The sequence below is a fragment of the Tamandua tetradactyla genome, chromosome 8 (assembly GCF_023851605.1).
Source record: "Tamandua tetradactyla isolate mTamTet1 chromosome 8, mTamTet1.pri, whole genome shotgun sequence".
In the NCBI taxonomy this organism is placed as follows: Eukaryota; Metazoa; Chordata; class Mammalia; order Pilosa; family Myrmecophagidae; genus Tamandua; species Tamandua tetradactyla.
Window position 1 is genome coordinate 42,628,007 of NC_135334.1, and position 20,252 is coordinate 42,648,258.

The following is a 20,252-nucleotide window of genomic DNA, read 5'->3' on the forward strand; positions in this document are numbered from 1 at the left end:
AGCCAATGGAGAGACATATTCTATCTTATTATGAGGAAACATGACAGTATGATAATGAATCTCCCACAATTTGCTTTCCACTACATTGGTTGCTGTGCTTTTTGGTGACAACACTTGTATGAGTATTGCTCAAATAATCTATTAGGCCTAGAACTTAGTTACTTGTTTACTGTGGTAGACTAAGTATGTCCACACATATTTTGCTACTCGTTCTATTGAGAGGTGGAGTCTGATATTCCAACCCTTGGATTTGGACTGGTCTTGGTGAGCATTTTTTTTTTAACCAATAGGAAGTGACAGACGTGACATCATGGAAATACAGGGGCTAGATAATCATAGAACTTACAACTTCTTCCTAAGCCTCCTTTGAACATTAATTGTGGTAGAAACCAGCTGTCATGGAAAAAGTTGGACTATCCTGAAACTACCATGTTCTGAAAAAGGCCAAGATACTACATAGAGAGGCTGCATGGAGAAAGACAAAAGCCTAAATGTTCACAGATGTTTAAACCATCCCAGTCCAGATACCAGATTTGTGAATAAAGAAACTGTGGTCATTCTAGCCCCCACAGAAGCAATATGGGGAAGAAGTGGGGAACCCCCACAATAGCCAAATCTGATGCTCAAGGCACATCAACCTTCTCCATTTAGAAACATCAATTAAACTCTCAGTTATTATGGAACAGATTCAAACTCTCCTCAGGTTCCAAGCTATACTTGCTGTGATCTACCTGCTTTCCTGACCCAAAAAACTGTCAGCAGAGTAAAATGCTTTTACAAAAAAAAAAGTGTCCCATGCAATTAAGTGTTGAAGTTGGCTTTCTATAGAGCAATGAATAAACATAAAATAACTTTGTATCTGGAAAGTGGGCTGCTGATGTAACTAAAACTCAGGCATGTGGCATTAACCTTGGTGTTAGATGTACAGAAGCTGCAATTGCCATGAAGACAATATCAGTGATAGCTGGAAGAGCATTGAGGAGTCAGTTGATGAGGGCTTGGAAGACAATGAAAAAATTGTCACTGAAGGCTGGAAAGAAGGTGACCATTTAGTTTCAGAAAGTTTTGCAGTACTAACTGTTGAGATAAAGTGGCAAAACATCATCTGTAGTGGACAATCCATAGATTTGGCTATGGAGCTTTTCAGGAAGAGTACTTTTAACTGTATATAATAAACTATAGATAGTGAGAGATGAGCTAAAAAGAACTGCACATTTCTCAAATAGGATATTTAGGAACTGAGGAACTAGAAAACAGGCTATCTAGTTTTCAAAACAAAATGGCTTCTCATCTCCCATCTCTCCAGATGGCAAAGGACTATCAAAATAAGAAATGGCCTTCACAAACATCAGATCCAGGGTGCTACCAAATAAAGGATGTCCTTAGATCTCAAATGCGCGGCTCTAAGATCTTCCGAATCTCAAGGGTGTGTTCTCACAGCATCCTGACCCTCAGTCCAAGATAGGGAAGGACCTCAAAGAAACTGGTAATGGAGGCTGAAAAACCAGTGAGGAGACTGTAACTGGAAGCCGGAGAAAAGGAGACCGAAGCTTTTGCAGAACAATTAGCAAAACTATTGCCTGTGATAACGTGGAAAAGAAAAAAGGATATCTAACAAATTTAGGAATCGATTAAGGAGATTTATAGGCAGAAGGTGCAAAGATTAATTGGCTTCTTTTAGTTGTCTATATAAAGTATGGACGGATGGATATGAGCAAAAAAAAAAAATTCTATTCATTTTCAGGAAGAATTTAGAGGAAATATTTCCAGTCCAGGAGCTGCTGAGTTGAAAAATAAAACTGTTTCTCATTTCATCCTCTTGAGCCATCAAAAGACTCAAAGAAAGAAATGTCCTTTGTATCAAGTGGATAACTTTCATCTGGAGGCTTTTTAAACTACTTTTTGATCTTGTCAGCATCAAGCATATTCACTGCCATGTTTTGCATGCTACTCAGTAGGAAGCATAGTATCTGGCACACAGAATCCTCCTTATATATACGGAATAACATGGTTTGTGTGGAATAACCATCGACATTTTGAAAGAAGAAAAGGGAAAATGGTGAAGAAACTTTTACACTTAACCCTTTTATAAAACATAATTTTCAAAATTTCCCTTAAAATTCAAACTTATGAAGTAACCACATTTTATTTGCAGTGTAAGGAAAGGTAAGGAAAATATTTTAACAAGCACTGACTTCAACAAGTAGCTGTATCATTTCAACTACATACTTCAATGACAAATACTAAATATTCTTTTGCTAAACCTAAATTGACAGTTACTAATGCTTAGGAATATAATATAATGCTTAGGAATATGCTTGCTAATGAAAAAGATCCCCACTGCAGAAGAGGGAAATTTGGATCACGGCATTCATTTCAATGCTGCTACTGACAATTGGGAAGATGCTCATCAACCTCAAAAATACTCAGAACTTAGGGAATTCGAACACATCAATGTCAGAAAAGATCAACTGTTCAGTCCACTGCTTAGACTTTGGAACACAAGAGCAATCTTCCAATGATGATTCAAACAGAGGAAGAATAGTTCAGTTAAAAAGAAAAGGCCAAATTGAATAAATGTGCCCATCCAAACACAGCCATGAAAAATTCAAGGTCAAGGACACTCAGTCAAATTCAACTGACATTTTGAAAGTGAGATCAAGACACTTCACACAGAAAACTCATTTTTAATAACAAGGCCTACTTAGGCATCGCAATTTTATGAAAGAGAAGTCACTGATTATTTAACTTAAAAAATCAAAGTTTACTCAGATTGAGATTGAAAATCATTAATGAGGCCATATTCTACTTTCCCTCCTCATAGTAATTATATAATACAGTTCCCAATATTATAAGGGACCATGCAACTCATTGCTTCCAACTATAGTCATTGACAAATGGATTTAGAATTATGTTTTTCCAAGTTGCATGCTTCTGAATTGACAGTAACACCAATCATCACATGTACATGTATCCTGAGATTTCAGATTGACAGAACTAGAATATTTCATGACATGTGGCATACTTTTTGTGGTAGTTATACAAAATAAAGCATGCTGATGTCTTACCAAGAGAAAATAATATTGCTCTAATCTATAAACTAACTGTTGCTTTTAGTGTAAGATTTTATTTAGTTTCAGGGAAATCTTTTATCGTGAGTCAATATATATATACACACACACAAATATATTCTTAGTCATAAGGAAGAGTTATGATTTGGACTCTATTTTTCCAATTTGGAAATCTTTCTGCATAGAGAAATTTCCAATTCTAGGGACATTATGAGACTTTGAAATGTCTGCCATGAATCAAGTAGGTATGCAATATTTAACAGAGAAAAAAGTGATTTGGGAGCTATCAGTGCTCCTTCCTGAACAGTGTTTAGTAAAAAAGAAAAAAGAAATGGTTTCAGTATTATTGGACCCCATAACTAGGACACTGCTTTGGTTTTAGTTTTCGAATACAAAGTTTAACAAAATCATAGACGTCTAGAAATAAGTAGGAATATTAGGAGTCCTTTATCCTGACCACTTCCCTTTGAAGACAAGAGCCCAAACATGCTGCAAACCTCATCCATGGTCATCTAGCTTCGTAGGGACAAACTGGACATAGACCAAAGACTCTTGCCCCCTCTCTAGTAATTTTTACTATAACACTGTCACACAGTAGTAAACTTTGATATTATATCATTTCTGGAAGAAAATCTGGCAGCATCTATTCAATTTAACCATAGTTTTAATCTTTAACCCTGCAATTCATTTGCTATCAGATATTTAAGAATATTTCATATAGCATTGTTTATAAATACTCAAAACAGGAAACAGTTAATATTCAAGGTTAATATAAACAATTGAATTATAGTATACTTAGAATATTATACACCCATTGAAAAGAATGAATTAGAAGACATGGTGGAATTTCCAAGATTATTATGAATGAGAGTAATGAGATACAGAAATAGTATATGAAATATGATACAATTTGTACAGAACGATGGCAAAAGAATTCCCTGTACATAAGTAATTCTGCCTAGGATTGCAGGAGGGCAGAGGAAAATATAGAAGGACACGTGTTAGGATATATATATATATATATATATATTTTAATATGGATCTCTTCCTGAATTTGCACATCATCCTTGCACATCCTTGCTAATCTCTGTATCATTCCAATTTTAGGATATGTGATGCCAAAGAGAGCACTGCACATTAGGATATTAACAGCTTAACTAGGTCAGAGAGATGCCATTGTGGGTGGAGAAATTAGGGGGAAAGGCATCCAAATAAAAATAGTATGCGCAATATTGCTGTACAAATGTAAATGGTGTGTTTATGCATGCTTGAAGAAATGCATGAACACATTATTTACAAAAGATCAATGGTGGATTAACTCAAAGTAGTGTAATTCTAAGCGATTTTTATTTTCTTCTTTTAGCCTATTTAATGATCTCTAGTAAGCATGTTACTTACATAATTAGAAAAAATAAATTGACTTGTCCTGTGGTGAAAAAGGAACACCTTTTTTTGATTTAGGGTTGAAAGATAATGTTACCATGGTGAAGCACCAAACTAAAAGTTCATCAGTTTGTGTGACTATTATAAACTGACCCGTTTGTGTTGGCTGAAACAATTGGTGCCTGATAGTTAGCGCTTCCTACACTGTGTCCTCAGGAAGCCTGCCTTTGTGTTTATAACCACAAATGGTGTATTTAGGACTTAGTCTCTATGTTTCTGCCTCCGTGATTTCTTCCTGAGGCATCTGTTAACAAGATCCTTCATATTTCATTTTGCTGAATGTCAGGCTGGTCTAGCACAATGGTTGTATGTTACCAATCTATAGCTTCATTCTGTTGGTCTACACTTGACATTTTTCTTCCCACACTCTTTTAAAGTCTCATTGAAAAGGTTCTATTTTAATCTTGGGGAAGCTGTTATAAAGTTCTCTTGCTATTATCTGTTTTCCAGCAGAGCTGTGCAAAAGCTGGCAACTGAAATCCAAAACCTCAATGTTGGTATGTCACTTTGCCTTTAACATTAAGAACTAGTGATGGGTAACATTAATGACATAGTAAACATGAAGCTTGTGATTCTAGAAGAGACCTCAATAGCTTATCAAGAACTTCTAGACCCATTAACAATGACATTTAATAATTGGTTACTGGATTTTCAGATTTGGCTAGAGCTTGATGTCATTAGGATATTGCAAGCTGATACTGGCCTTTCTATTTCATTCTTAGTCAAAAATATTGTATGATGGGCAATAGCTTGACATATTCAGTTATATTTAACATTTGGGATTTTTAAACACAGACCAATATACAATCTATAGTTATCTTTCAATGCATCCAGTCATATTGTTGAATTGTCTTTTCAAGTTCTTTTGATTTCATATAATGAAATTGTAATGATTAATACAGAGAAAATTTTGGGAGGAATTTATGAAGGATTTTGATGGTGTTCTGGTATTCTTTGGTGTTACACGATAAACATCTATCTCATAGTAAACCAGTTTCCTGCCATTGTGTTCACAGTTGGAACCTTCACTTTCGAGTCTAAGGACTTAAAAGTACCAAATGTGAGCTAAATTTATTATAAACGTTTCAGGTCTTACATGCCTTAATCAATATGCATTGATAATCTTTATCTTCATCTTCAAATTGCTTTTGAAAACTCTTAAAATCTTTTGAACTCTCAAGTGTAATATTTAGTTAAGCAGCACATTCACATCCTACAATCTGTACTCCTATATATATACCTTAAAGGTACAAATTGCAAGAATAGCCATGGATATAAATAAGTTTCACAGGAAACAGAACTATTGCAAGGAGACAGTGAATATGAACTTGAGCTAACTAACTATTTTTACCACTACCATTTTCCTTAGATTTACTCTACCCTTACAACATTATAAATCAATCCTTTTCATCTGGCATTATAAAGAGTTTCATAAATATTTCTATTCTCGCCAATAGTTCTAACTTGCAGCAAAGTCAATGATAATTCAAATAATGATACCACTACTCATTAATGAGAAATATCTGAAGCATGTTGGCTAAAAGAGCCTATGGAATCCATTTTGGATACGAATGTTAAGTATATTTCATGCTTATTTTAGATATAACCATAATCTTCCCTATTAAACACAGCTGAAGTACAGAACTCGCTAGAACCAATTTTTGATAGAACCATTAAACAAGGATTATTTTAGTAGAGAAAGCTGGCAAATATTGTATCTTCAGAATATTTATTTTTCTGGGTAAAATACCAATTAAGTCCTTTTTATTAAAAATTGCTTCCCTATTACTATCTCTCTTTTTCCAGTATTTTATTAACACATGATTAAAATGTCCTAACAATTTTAAAAAGAGAAAATAAAAGGACTCAGGATAATCAGTTTGAGCGTTTTAGTCTGCTAAACTTAACTCAATAAAAAAAGGTCAATTCAGACAGTGGTTAATTTAGTCAAAGCAGTCGACCTAGTTTATGTTGGTTGGTGGCAGCATATGTTGCAGAGTTGTGCAAATGGATATTTTTCAAAGGCTAATTTTTCTCCCCCTATATAAGTTACACATAAATCTAGCTTTTAATTTAAAAACTGATCTCATAACTGAACGTAAGGATCATTTAGCACTGATAATTAAGTATTTAAACTTTGAGGTAGAGTGTCGCGGTAACGACCCTAAAGTTTTTCATGCCTCCTTGGAGCTACACCCTTGGGTAATCAATCCTCTCCCACAGTGCCTCTGTCCTTCACCAAGTGACCTGCACTGGTCAGTGAGATGTTATTAAACATGTAACAAGCAGATGTTTAAAATATGTGTGTGACTATGGATTGCTATTTTGGAAACCTATGACAGCCATGTGACATAGCCTGGCCTAACCCCAATGCAGGGTGAGAAAATGCTGGGAGCATAGATGAGAGTCCTAGCTGTGCAACTGCATACCTCCTTTCCCCAACAACTCCCAGTGGTCCTGAGAGTTGACTACGAATACATTAATGAGCCCAGTTGAGACCAGCAGGAAAAACTCCCAACTGAGCCTCTCTCAATCACTGACCCATTGAATTGAGTCATACATTTTAGGTGGTGGTATTTTAGTAGAAACCAACTGACAGAGAAATTGGAACCATGATTGAAGGAGACATGTGGATACTGGGATGAGGGTTGCAAATTAGAAAACTGTCAAAAAAAATTCCAGCGCAAGAGGGCAGAAAGTGGCAGACGGCAAAAAATGGACACAATTCTTCGTAGTTATTCTCAACAGGAGGGAGAGTCTATTTCCCTGCCCTTTGAATCTGGTATGGTCTTATGACTTGTTTTAACCAATAGAATGTGGCAGAAGTGACACTCTGCATGTTCTTTTGTTTTGTTTTGGTCATGGTCCAGGAATCGAACCCGGTCTTCTGCAAGGATGGCGAGCATTCTACTACTGAACTACCCATCCACCTGTGTATATTCTTTTGTGTCTAGTTCTAAGTAGCTCTTATGTTCTTGTAACCCTGAGACCTCCATGTGAACCAGCCTAGGCTAACTTGATGGATGATGAGAAACTTGTGGCCTGTTTGTCCCTGCACTCCCACGCAATAGCCAGCTGACCCCCCAAATCAGAACCACCAAATTGACTGGCAATTGAATAAAGATGTATGACTGCAGATTAACAGCTCAGCTGAGCTCAGCCCAAATTGCCAACTCAGAGATTCATAAGTTAAATGAATCATTGTCTGAAATCAGTAACTTTTTGTGTGGCTTGTTTTGCAGTAAAAAACTGATACAGACTGCGTTTGTTTCTTACTTCTATTTTTTGAGGTAACTACTCCTTAATTCCTTTCTTAAAGGTGTAGGATAAATGCAAAAGGTAATCACTGATATTTAAACACCAAAATTTTTCTTCTCTAAAGGTATTTAAATACCAACATCTAAAATATAAAAATAAAACATGCCAATGGATTATTCCAGGGAGAATTTTGATTTCAAACAGCAATATGTGCAAAATCTAAAGAGAGTTAATAAAAAATGATTCTATTTGTCTGCCTGATTATTCTTAAAAACAAACAGAAATATTCTTAGGGAAATGCTCAAATCTCTAATGCTAGCTAAGGTTATTTTAAACACCAGAGGCATGCGCAGGCTGCTCAGGATAACCGATCCGTTGGGTGCAGAGAGCAAAGTTTGTTACACAGTCCCTTCCTTCAGGGAAGCCAAAAGTCTTTTGGTATTCCTTAATACTTAAATGATGGATAATGACAATTAGAATACAAGTCTCAGAAATGCTTTTAGAAAATACCATTGCTATATTTCAGAAGTAATTGAAAACTAATTTTGTCAATATGCTATATTTATGTGTAGGGCGCTCAGCAGTTAATGATAAAATATAATATTACATGGTTTAAGTCAAGCTTATTGTTATTGTAAGCCTTAAACTCTTTAGTATAAGCTGCATCTTCACAGTTAATGCAGTCTAAACTATTTTAGTCTAACTTTGCTTCAAAATACATAATTAATTTGGCTTTGGCTTTATAGGAACATAGAGTAAATAACGAGAAACAATTTGATTTTAAGATAATTTAAAACTTATCAGTCAGATTATTCCATACCTCGTACTACTTGGTTGAATAACATTTAGTTATGAGCTTAGTTAGATTCTAGTGAATGTCAACTCTAGAAACAAGACTTTCTGCTAATGACGTATCTGGTTAATAATTCAAATTTCTCCTCCAGAGTTCATTTCTCTCAGCAGTATAAGTTTCACTATTACAAAGTTTATCACATTAAATAGTTGTTTACATGCATGCTTTTTAAAGCTAGACTATGAGCTCTGGAATGGATTGACCATACTCTGCTCAACCACATATTCCCTGCCCTGGAATGGTGTTATGACCTTAAAGATAATCATAAAATATTCGTAAATTGAAAACATGTATTTAAAAATTTCCTCATAATACTACCTTTTTTTTTCTATTCTGGAGGGGGGAGGTGGAAGCTAGTAGATAAGCAACGAAATGGGAAAAGGCTTATATATGAAAATTTTTGTTCTATGTTTATATGTTAATTAAATTTAGCAAATATTTTATTTAACAAATACTTTATTTTAAAAATATATTTGCCAGGCATGATACCAATTGGCTGGCAATGGTAAGCAAGATAGACATAATTCTTGTCCTCAAGAATTTATAGTTCAGTCAAGGGATAAATGAGGAAGGAAGTAGAAATTCTGATTTTAGTTCCCTTTTCCCTTAACTGCCTTATATTTGCAGAATGGGCTCTAGAATAACAAGCAGCCTCGAAGAAAAATCACAGAGTATTTCTCAGGGAATTATCTCAATGACCTTGAATGCTGAATCTTAACATTGCACAGTTGATTTCTATTTTATACACCCCACAGAAAGCTTCGAGCAACATGTAAATTTATGTAAAACACATATACTTATGCTAAGCAACATACAATTTATCCATGGATTTAATTTGGAAAAATATGGAAGCTTTACTTTTGCGAGAAATATGTAACTTGGTGTAATTGAAGCCCACAATCATCATGGCTATTTACTTAACTCTTATAGGTGATATAAAAAACTTTCTTTAAAATAGAATTATTATAGCGATACATTAAATGAGGTTTGCTTTAACTTTCCCATCATTATTTGTTGTTGGGACTTTGTGGACAAAAATCTCAGTATCTTTCAGATTTTACTGGTGCTCAGCTTCTGCCTGGATGTCTTTTCCTTTCCTGCGTCTCCTTCTGCTTTTTTGCCTGCAAAACTTCTTAATGCCCCTTTAAGGTTAGGCTCAGGCATTAATTGGAAGCCTTCTCTGCTTCCACAGCCTGGATGATAGGGAGCTCTCTGAACATACTTCTCCCACTGCTCTTGCCATATATCTGTTTATGTGTTTGACACTCTGTAAGACTTTTTTTTTTTTTTTTTTGGGTGCATGGTCCGGGAATCGAACCCAGGTCTCCCACATGAAAGGTGGGCAATCTACCCACTAAACTATCCATGCACCCCTTCTGTAAGACTCTTAGTTCTTTAATATCGTATATTTAGAACTCCCAATAAAATGCTTACTTTCTGATGTGGAAAGCTTGTCTATTGATTACTACTGAATCCTTACTTCCTGGATTGGTACCTAGCATTGGTGTCTCTGTAAGTCTTTAATGAGTCAAATTCATATATAATGTATATGGGTTACGATGTGTAGGGTTACACATCCATCAGTTATTCATTAAAGATAATGATTTCATGTTTTTCAAATTCTCAAAGGTGACCTTTCCCCTTTTCTTATAGAAGGGATATCATATGAATAAAGGAAGTGAATAGCCCAATAGTTATTTCTAAAATTTATTTCTCCTCCTCCTGAGAGAATTGGAAAAATCATTGAGAGGGTACCCACTGAGTTATTAATCCAGACTCCTAAAGTTCATGGTTGTATTATAATACGATAAAACATCCATGAAAGAAACTAGGGGATTTGGAAAAGCTAAACAGAACATAGCACTAAGGCACTCTTTAGAATTTGATACAAAACCGATGTAGGAGAAACTGTGCTATAAAGGTGGACGTTCAAAAATGTCTGGAAAAAATCTCTTAAAAACTCAACTGTTTGAAAATCACTTTGAGAAATAATATAGAAGTCAGTCTAAGACACAATGCTTACATATAAATAATATTTCAAAATGTAAAACTGACCTTATTTGCTTGTAGAAACTCTAAACTTTGTGGTATTAGATAATGACAGCCTTTTATTTATTAAGGCTTTTAACAACTAAAAATAAAATCTTCTTTTATATACTATTCATAACAAGGTAAAACTACTAATATTATACCATGTATTTCATCACTCCGCAAGTTAAATTATGTCCCCTGGAAGCATAGATAGATGTAGGGAATTCTTTTAAAAATAACACAATGCCTATGAAACAGAGAGCATTGCTTCAAAATAACCAGAACCAATTGTATTTCTCTCCTTTATTAAAAATTTCTGTGATTATTATTTCTGGAGAAAACAATTTTTTAGCACATTTAAAATATTTAAATTTGTATGTGAAACAAAATGAATAAAAATGTTGATCAATGACATCTTCCATAATCATAATAGAAGCAAGAATTTTTCCTCTGCCAGCAAAAACTAAAGTTATTTATATATTACAGTTAACATTTTTTCATGTGGCCTATTCTAAATGGTTAGTGTTTAGTTCATAAACTCCTACCTCCATCGATTGCTTTATTAACTCTACAAACATTAATTATGCTTTTTTTTTTCTTTACATGGGCAGGCACCGGGAAACGAACTCAGGTCTCCAGCATGGCAGGCGAGAACTCTGCCACTGAACCACAGTCACACAGCTCTTATTTAGCCTTTACTGTGCACCAGTCACTGTCTTAGGGGCAGGAAATACATGTTTCTAAATCCCAGAAATATAAAAACTAGAAAGGAGGGAATCAATTAAACATTTACATTATAGTTTGATACTTTCTGTGGTGGAGAGGTGCATAAGGGATCATGGGTGCACTGGGGAAGGAATTGAAGCTAAGTGTTGAGGGACATGTAAAATTGTGCACAGCTACAAGGACAAGGCAGGGAAGAGAGTTCTCGGCAGTGGATCAGCATGTGAGAACATGATGCTTTCAGAGAATTATTATGTTTTCCTGCAAAATAAAGTGTGAGGGAAAAATGGTGGAAGATAAGGTTTGATATGTAGTCTGGAGTCAGATCCAGATAGGGAGAGTGAGTGTGCACATTTATGCATGTATTAGAGATGGGGAGGGATAGCATGGAAACATTGGCTAGTGAGAAACATCATAACTGTGATCTCAGCATATATGGTGGTGGGAAGACAGCAATTGAAATAAGTGGTGGAAGTAGGACTTTTCCTCCACCAGAGGAGGAATCAACAGATTCAAGACATAGAATTAACAGGATTTGATAATTTAGTAGATATGCTAGTGAGAGAAAAGACACACTTCCAATTATCTGACTTGAAACCTGGATTTTGGTGGCCAAAATTACTATGTGAAATCACAATGATGTAAGTAACATATTCAATGAGAATAGGTATGATGTAAACTATCTAACACATTTGACTATTTACATTAGAAGGGCTGAGACACTGTGCTCTACATTCTTTGCCTCATCTTCAGCTGTAAAAGCAACATAACATTTTGCATGTCACATTCATTTTGAAAGAACCTTCAAAAGGCTAAAAAGGGAGGCTGATAAAAAAATGGGATTACACACTATAAAATGAGACAATCACAAAAACCAGAAGAGGTTTAATTAATGGGAAAACACACCCACAGAACATCTGAAGAGGCAAGTGCTACAGCATATTTTAAGATGTTTTAAAATTCATTCTCAGTAACACTGATGGGAGGATTTTTAACTATTTGATGATTTGATTTTATGGAACATAGGATGGTTATGTTAGTGATCATGAAATAGATAAGGTGAAATAAACCTAGCTGTCCATTTAAAGAGGTGAGACTGCACAGCAATCTCTTTATGTACTCAATTATCAAAAAACTGCAGTGAAGAATTCTTATCTTATTCTTATCTGTGATTTGAAAGATCAGACTGGATTTGGAACAGCATTCACAGCAATGAAGTTGTAAGCTCAAAGAAGACTAAGTCATAATGTTGGCCCTGTGACAACGGATCTGAGTTGCTCACAGACCTCTCAGTGAGGACTTTTACCTTTATTCCTCCCTGGGGCTGAGCTGCTTCATCTCTGCATAACTTGACTCACTCACAACGCTCTTGTGGGAATCAAATGAAACAACATATTGAGAGAGTAAGGAAGAGTTAATCGTTCTCTTCAAGATATGAAATCCTATTTACATATTTTAGTTTAGAGTGTAAGCAGATAGTTGGAATGCTTTCAAATTTATTCTGGAACAATAAACTGAACTTCTAAGTGCCTGAATTGAAGAACTGCCTTACTATATATACATGTAGACTATTGAACCATATTTTTAGCAAAGAGAGAGGACACTGCTCATGAAGTCAGAGTTTATAATTATTACAGAAGATTTCATATAGTGTGGATATAAGTATATAGTCATAGTATAAACTTCAGAGGAGTTATTTTAGATGAACTTATGAAAAACCTTATCAGCAATGAGATTAATTGGCTTACAGATCCGAAAATGAATAAAGGGTGTTGTGATGGCTGATTTCATGTGTCAACTTGGCTAGGTTGTGGTGTCCAGTTGTTTGGTCAAGGCAGTTCTGACCTGATTGTTGCTGTGAGGGTATCTCATGGACTTAAATCACTAGTCAGTTGATTGCATGTATGGCTGACTACGTCTAAAATCAATAAAGGAGACTGCCTTCAGCAATGAGAGAGGTCTCATTCAATTAGTTGAAGGCCTTAAAGGGAGAACTGGTGATTTCAGCAGTCAGAAAGAAGAATTTCTCTCTCTTCTTCAGCCAGCCAGCTTGTCCTGGAAAATTCAATGTGACCACTGATTTCCCAACTCACAGCCTGTCCTAAGGATTTCATACATGTCAGTCTCTTTGGTTGCGTGAACCAATTCTTATAATAAATCCTTAAATATTTACATACATACACATGCATCTACATTCTCCTGTTGGTTGTATTTCTTGAGAGAATCCAAATAAAGGTATTTATCTACATTATTCACAAGATATAATCTAATACTAACTTTATTGAGAAAGTAGGAATTTTTTTTCTTCAAATAGTTCGAGATATGCTATAGTTTTGATAAGGATATATTAGGAGATACTGGGGTCAAAACTGATTTTGAATAATAACTTTCCTACACAACAACTCTGCAAATTTAGGAAAGCTGTTTATCTTTTTGAGTCTCTCTTCTCTCAAAAAGAATATCAATACCTATACCATAGAGTAGATGTGGGAAGTAGATGACAAAGCATTAGAAAAGTCTAGCACACTGCCAGGTATCTAGTAGGCACTCAATAGATGGGAGCTTTATGGTTTTGCTATTATTACTTATATCTGTTCCCAGTGCTTTCTTAATGATGGCTGTCTTTGATTAAGTCGTCAGAGAAACCTGACTTGGGTGTGGGGAGTTCGTTGAGAGACACCATTGGGATCAACACTTGTAGCGAAGTGAAGAGAGTAAAATTGGGCAGGGGAGTGGTTTAACTGCGATGCAGTCATAACAAAGACCTCAGCCCATTCCACAGGGAACTCTGGATGGTCCTTTTGAGTTGTCTTGCCTTGAGGCGAGGGGCCAGGCCTTATAAGCACCCCATATGACTTCATCTTTACTCACCAGGCTGGGGAATGGAACACACCTTGGGCCAGAAACTCTCTTAGGCTGAGGACAATCCCAGTGAGGGACTCAGTTGAGAGCTGTCAGTTGCCAGTACTCTCAGCAGCTCTGGGAAAGAATGTCTCAGTATTGAAGGGGGAATTTGAACAAAGCACCACAGCATCTACTACAATGGCCTACACTGTCCTCAGTTAAAATCGTCACAATTATCCTTCCAAGTTCAATTATTCAAGCAGGCTCCCAAGTCAATATGAATAATGAAAGGGACAAGGAGCATAGGAAAGCAAGAAGGAGATGAATGTATTACAAAAAATATGAAGATATGAACATCAGCCTCTTAATAAATAAAAGCAAGCACTGACTATGTGAAGACTTTATATTGAGAAAAGATGAGTATTAGACTGAAAGAAATTTAGATACTCATTTTAGAAACTTGAGCATTTGATACAAGTGGAAAGCTACAATTTTATGTTTTAAAGGGTAGACTTGATATTACCCATTTTTTTCCTCGATTGTTCATTCACTCTACACTGTTTTTAGTACACATGTAATTTATAAAGTTTTTTTTTGCTATCTTATGAAAAACAAGCTTTTGTCAGATGGGGAAAGTTAAGTAGTTCTAAAGCCAAGATCCATTAATTACTCTTCAATGTACAATCCCAAGATAAGAGAAATTTAGGACAATGAAGAAATACAGTGGCGATTCTGAATTGAGACCTCAAATATTGGGAGTATTATTTTACATGAAAATTTATATTAGATACTGGTTAGGCATACTATGCACACTTAAGTGGTCTGAAAGACTAATATATCTAAGTAAGAAATCCACTATTAAAAATGGCTCAGAATCAGGTGGGAATTTGATTTAATAAACATCACTGAAATCACTGGATAGGCTTCACAGTAAATGTTAACAATCCCAGGGGTTAACAATCCCACAGGGCGGCCACTCATGGTCACATTCCCAAAGGCAAAGGCACTTCCTTCTAGATTAAATACATCTTTTAGTTGATTAAAAAAATCAACCCAAGGAGAATATAGTATTAAGAAATTCAATCTAAGTTCATATATGCACAGGGTGGAGAAAAAATTTTGGAATAAATAAAACCTCCAAAAAAGAAAAAATATGGAGTCCTAGATAAACACAAACATTTCCTAATTTCTAGAGTTAGTGAGCTAGAAGCAAATTTAATTTCTGGAGCTTATAATTTAGGAAATCAAATTCTATTTAGAAGTAAGGATTGTTTTTTATTTCTCATTTTCGCTTTCCTCCCAATCCAATTATTGAAACACCTCAGCTGGTTCTGATGAGAATCTCCAGGCTTTGGGAAATACGGTACTTTCATGCCCTCACAAATCACAGAATACAGGTTGTAGGTCTGATTTTTCCCAGCATGACCTGCAACTAAAATTGTCTTTCTCTATCAAAAAGCACTATTCTCTCTTTTTGAAAATGACAATCAAACAAAAAAACTAATCTACCAACCAAAAAATAAAAAATTAAAAAAATCGAACAAGGAGAAATTATAGACCTATAGTCCTGTACAGAAAAATAGTATTGCAGGGATACTGATAAGTTTTCATATCCCACATAATGCTATGTAAATGTATCTAAAGACAAAACAGGTGTCATAAAAGGAGCCTCTAAAGTAAGTAAAAATTTCCACATCCTCACTGTAAGTACCCCAAAAAAGTCTATTTTGGTGGACTATATTTGAATTAGCAAATTGAGGTTTTTGAATTGGATGACTAAGTCTTTCAATTCATATGTGATAACTTTAGAGACATTGCCTAACTTTATTAATTGTGTTAAAGTACAAAAAGTGAAGAGGTATACTTCAATGTTTGGTTTGTGGCTCAATCTGTAATATAAGTAAATATGGAGATAGATAACCAAAATGGTGGTACTAAGCATTGATTGAGTGGTAATTTTGTGGACCTCTTTAGTGCAAAGTGATCAAAAATAAACATACTAGTACCTGCTTTTAGGGACCCCATAGCTTAGGTTATTTCAGTAATACATAAAATGTTACAGAATCACGGATTTAAATGTCAGGTTTTAGTCATGCGCACATGACTTTATGGAACATACATGTGCTGAAAAAGATGGTCATTCTTATTTGCTATAGGAATTATTAGAATTATTAATACTTTGAGAAGACAGTGGGTAGAAGCACATTCTTTAAAAGACAAGTGAAGGAGCACTGATACAGTGCATTTTCCTTGGATGAACTGAAAATTTTTAAGCCTTTAAGGGCAACAGCTCTCCTTTGCCAGTCTCCAAGCTTTAACTGGTGCCTAATCTAATGTTTCTGTTCAACTAAAATGCCGCAAAGACCACATTTAAGTTTGGTGAAAGACTGGGAGGGAACTGTTATAAAGTAAATATTTGGGAGACAAGAGATTATAGCAAAGAACAGAAAGTTGTGAATTACCAGGTTGTCAGGATTCAGAGGAAGAAAAAGAGCCAAGAGGCAGGAGACAGATTGATGAGAAAGGATAAGTCTTTGCTAGGAAATAAGAAACGTAAGACTTAGAGTCCATAGGCTTTACTATTTGAAAGTATTAATATTACTAATGAGCAGAATAAGCCAAAGAGAACATGTGTCTTTGGTAGAGCGCCTATGCTTCTGCCCCTTTGTACACTTTTGATCAGTTATATCCTGGCTCCACGATTTAAATCTACCAATATGATGAAGGAGGGGATGTGGCAGATATATGCAAGGCCCTGATAGTTTTGTACATTGGTAAATCTTGGAGGTGTTGTTGATAATTTCATTGATTTTCACACCATTAATAACAGGAAATGAATAGTGCCATTAAGAATTTACTGTCTTCTATTCTGAGGCTTCTACTCTCTAGGAAATATAAGCTAAATCCCAAGGAGATACACTAGGAACACAAGTAACTGTAACAGGAAATTTCACATAGGCTATAGCTTTTTGGCTAATGTAAATCCTAATCTATTCATGTGTTTATATTCTGGCCACTTTTTATCCACCTCACCTAAAACCCAGCACAAGCTATGACTATGAATCAGACATGTTTCCTTATGATTCTTTATGGTTAGAGTACAGTTTATTATAATTACTCCTATGTTCCAACTTTCTGACATTCAGATTTGGTTGGTAATGGAATGGGCTTCCTCAGAGGAGTGAGTTCCTCATCACTCAAAATGTTCCAGCAGACACTAATGATATTGAATGATGCTAATGATCCATGCATCAAGCTAGGACCAACTCAGTTATTTCCAAGAACCCACACAACCTTGAGAAACAATATATTTTCCCTCTTTAGATTGCCTTTCTCTTTCTCCTTTAACTATATTAATTTTCTGCATCCTCTGAGGCCTTGGTCAGATACTAACTTCTCCCAAAATAATATTACCCTATATGATTCTTAGGAGAATTTGAGGAACTGTTGAATATAAAGTTTGGCACACAGTAGGTACTCAATTAACTTATCTTCCTTTTCTCTACAACGACAAAAGTTTCATTAATCTCTTTTCTAGACTCCAAAAATATTTGGCTGCAATAACAAAATTTAGCTATTGCTTTTTTATAATCAAGTTTTTCTTGAGTTTCTTAATGTCTGTGTCATCTCTATGCTTACTGAAGACTTGGATTGAATCTTCCTCTTCTATTTTTCATAGTCCAGAGAGAAGGGTTGAATACATAGATGCTTAATGAATATGGAGAGCTAAGACTTAAAATTGGAGAATCAAGAGAATGTAGTCTAAAAAATCACTCTATATTTAATCATATTTCCCCAGTTTAGTACTTATGTAACCTTGAAAAGTCTTAGTTTTCAGTTTCCTTATTAAAAAATTGGGGTCAAATATTCCCACCTTCTCTTTCTGAAAGTATTGTCATAACTAAAGAATTGGATAAATATAAAGGGTCTTGCTATTTAGCATTTTGATTTGGGTGCCCATTTAATTGCAATTTGGCATAATTTGGCATTGCAATTTCAGAAGAGTTGCTACAGAAAGCGAATTTTCTTTAGTAGACCATTCTGATGACAAATGTTTTGAGAATTTCTCTCTACCAAAATACAAAGAAAATTGTAGGCTGCCATGATATTCAGTGTAGCTGTTCTTTATATCTAAAAAGATTAAACTTGCTTATATCTCAAATGAATAATTAGAGAGTTCAAATATCTAGAAAGCAGTAAATCATCAAGTTCTTCATTAAGACCATGGCTTTGGGGTAAGCTAGCAATACCCAGGAGCTGTTCAGACATTCTGAGAGTAATAAGAGGTTCTCATAGACCTCTGGCCAACAGAAACAGTGGTGTCAAAACACAATTATAAATGCTTTTCTTTGATAACAGGATGCTTATTTAAGGTCAAAGCTTATGAAGGTTGACTCCTCATTGTAACTTCTGCTAAACCAATCTAGAGTGCAAGTAAAATCCACAAAGTCTTTTACTTTACAAAAGTAAAATCTCGGCTCCATGCAGCTGTCAAAACTATCTTAGAATGCCAATCTGAATCATATGGCTTCCTGCAGCAATCAAATAAAACCCAAATTCCACAGCCTGGAAATGAGTGCCTTTTGCAAGGAGGCCTCTTCTGCCTTCCTTTATATTTATTCAACAAATATTGACATGTTTTCTATTATACGCCCTCACTATGCTGTACGATTACTTAGTTTTCTTAAAACATGTAGTAAACTCTTCTGCTCTCTGTCTTCATTTGACCTGCTCACTTGCTCTGAAATGCAGTTTCTTCTCCTTGCCCCCTGACAAAAATCCTACACATCTAGGAACTGTTCAAGTATGCAACTCCTTCCACCAGCCCAGCACGCATGGGCCTGTGGTGACAGCTCTATCATAGCAGATCTCTAGTTCATCCTGGTCTCTCTCTCTCTCCTTAAATTGTACTCTCCTAGAGGCTCGGGGTCATGCCTTCTACTTTGGACTCCTACAGCACTTAGAATGGAATTGAATTAAAATCTAAAGAATAGCCTTGTTAATCTGCCCTATGCAGTTAGCTCATATCACTTGCCAAAAAGTGATCTGGGTGAAGTGGATCAAATATTTCTGGACTAATGGACTGCTTGGCCTTTTAAACTGTGGCTTCAATAACAGATTCACTCCAAAACAGTCAAATTGCTGGGTTTGTAAAGCATGGCCTAAAGAAAGAGGGCAAGAGAAACAAATATTCTGGTATCTTTCCCTCCCTCCGCCTCAAAATCTGGTTGATTGGTTTAAACTGGTTCTAATGAATCTTTACTTTCTCTGCTGATTCATCCCATTCAGTCATCCACTGGCAGACTTATTTTCCCAGTTCAGTTAACACAGAGAGTGTAAAAATCAGAGGCACACTCCATTTCTACTTAAGACCCAGAATTGCATTTGGCTTTTTACTTTATTTTATTTTAACTCTACTAGGCTGGGCCGATACCCTAAGATGATATATTCAGAGAAAGCCTTGACATCACCCGACTCGGCCCTCGTGTGGGCTCTGGGGTTCCCCTTCCGCTCGCAGAGTCCTCCAATGGCCTCCCAAGCATAGATACCCACAAGCCAAAGGAACCGCCCACATCTCCCTTCTTTACTAAACTTCCGCTCCTCCTATTAAGACATATTTCTCCCCAGACTTGTTATTTCCCATATGGAGAAGGTCAGGAAGAGGGAAAGAATGTTGTTCTTTTTTCCCCTCTGTGTTTTCATTGTTACAAAATGGTACATAGTGTTTTCTCCAGCATATGTCCATCCTTGAAGCCAGCCAGGACCCAATCAGAGTATGAGGTAATTGGGAGGCAGGTGACAGACAGTTTTGTTCACACTTGGCAGTTTTGAAGCTTCCAAATATTTTCAAGTATGTATGTATTTCTGCAAATCACTCAAAATCTACTAAAATTGGTAGATTCTACATTCTCACTTCTCAGTATGATAGTTTGCTTTATTTTTCTAACCTATAGTCTATTATCAGTATCTACATGGCAGAGCATAATTTGAGCTTGGAACTATGTGGGCATTTCTGGATAAGGGTCAAT

The 20,252-nt window shown here is 35.6% G+C and overlaps 1 protein-coding gene and 1 pseudogene across 1 annotated transcript in view; both read right to left on the bottom strand.

The window, feature by feature from the left end:
• CNTN5 (contactin 5) overlaps positions 1–20,252 on the bottom strand; it is a 495,183-nt gene that overhangs the window by 97,065 nt on the left and 377,866 nt on the right. The gene's annotated exons all lie outside the window — the stretch shown is intronic.
• Positions 4,102–4,202, bottom strand: LOC143645396 (U6 spliceosomal RNA; annotated as a pseudogene).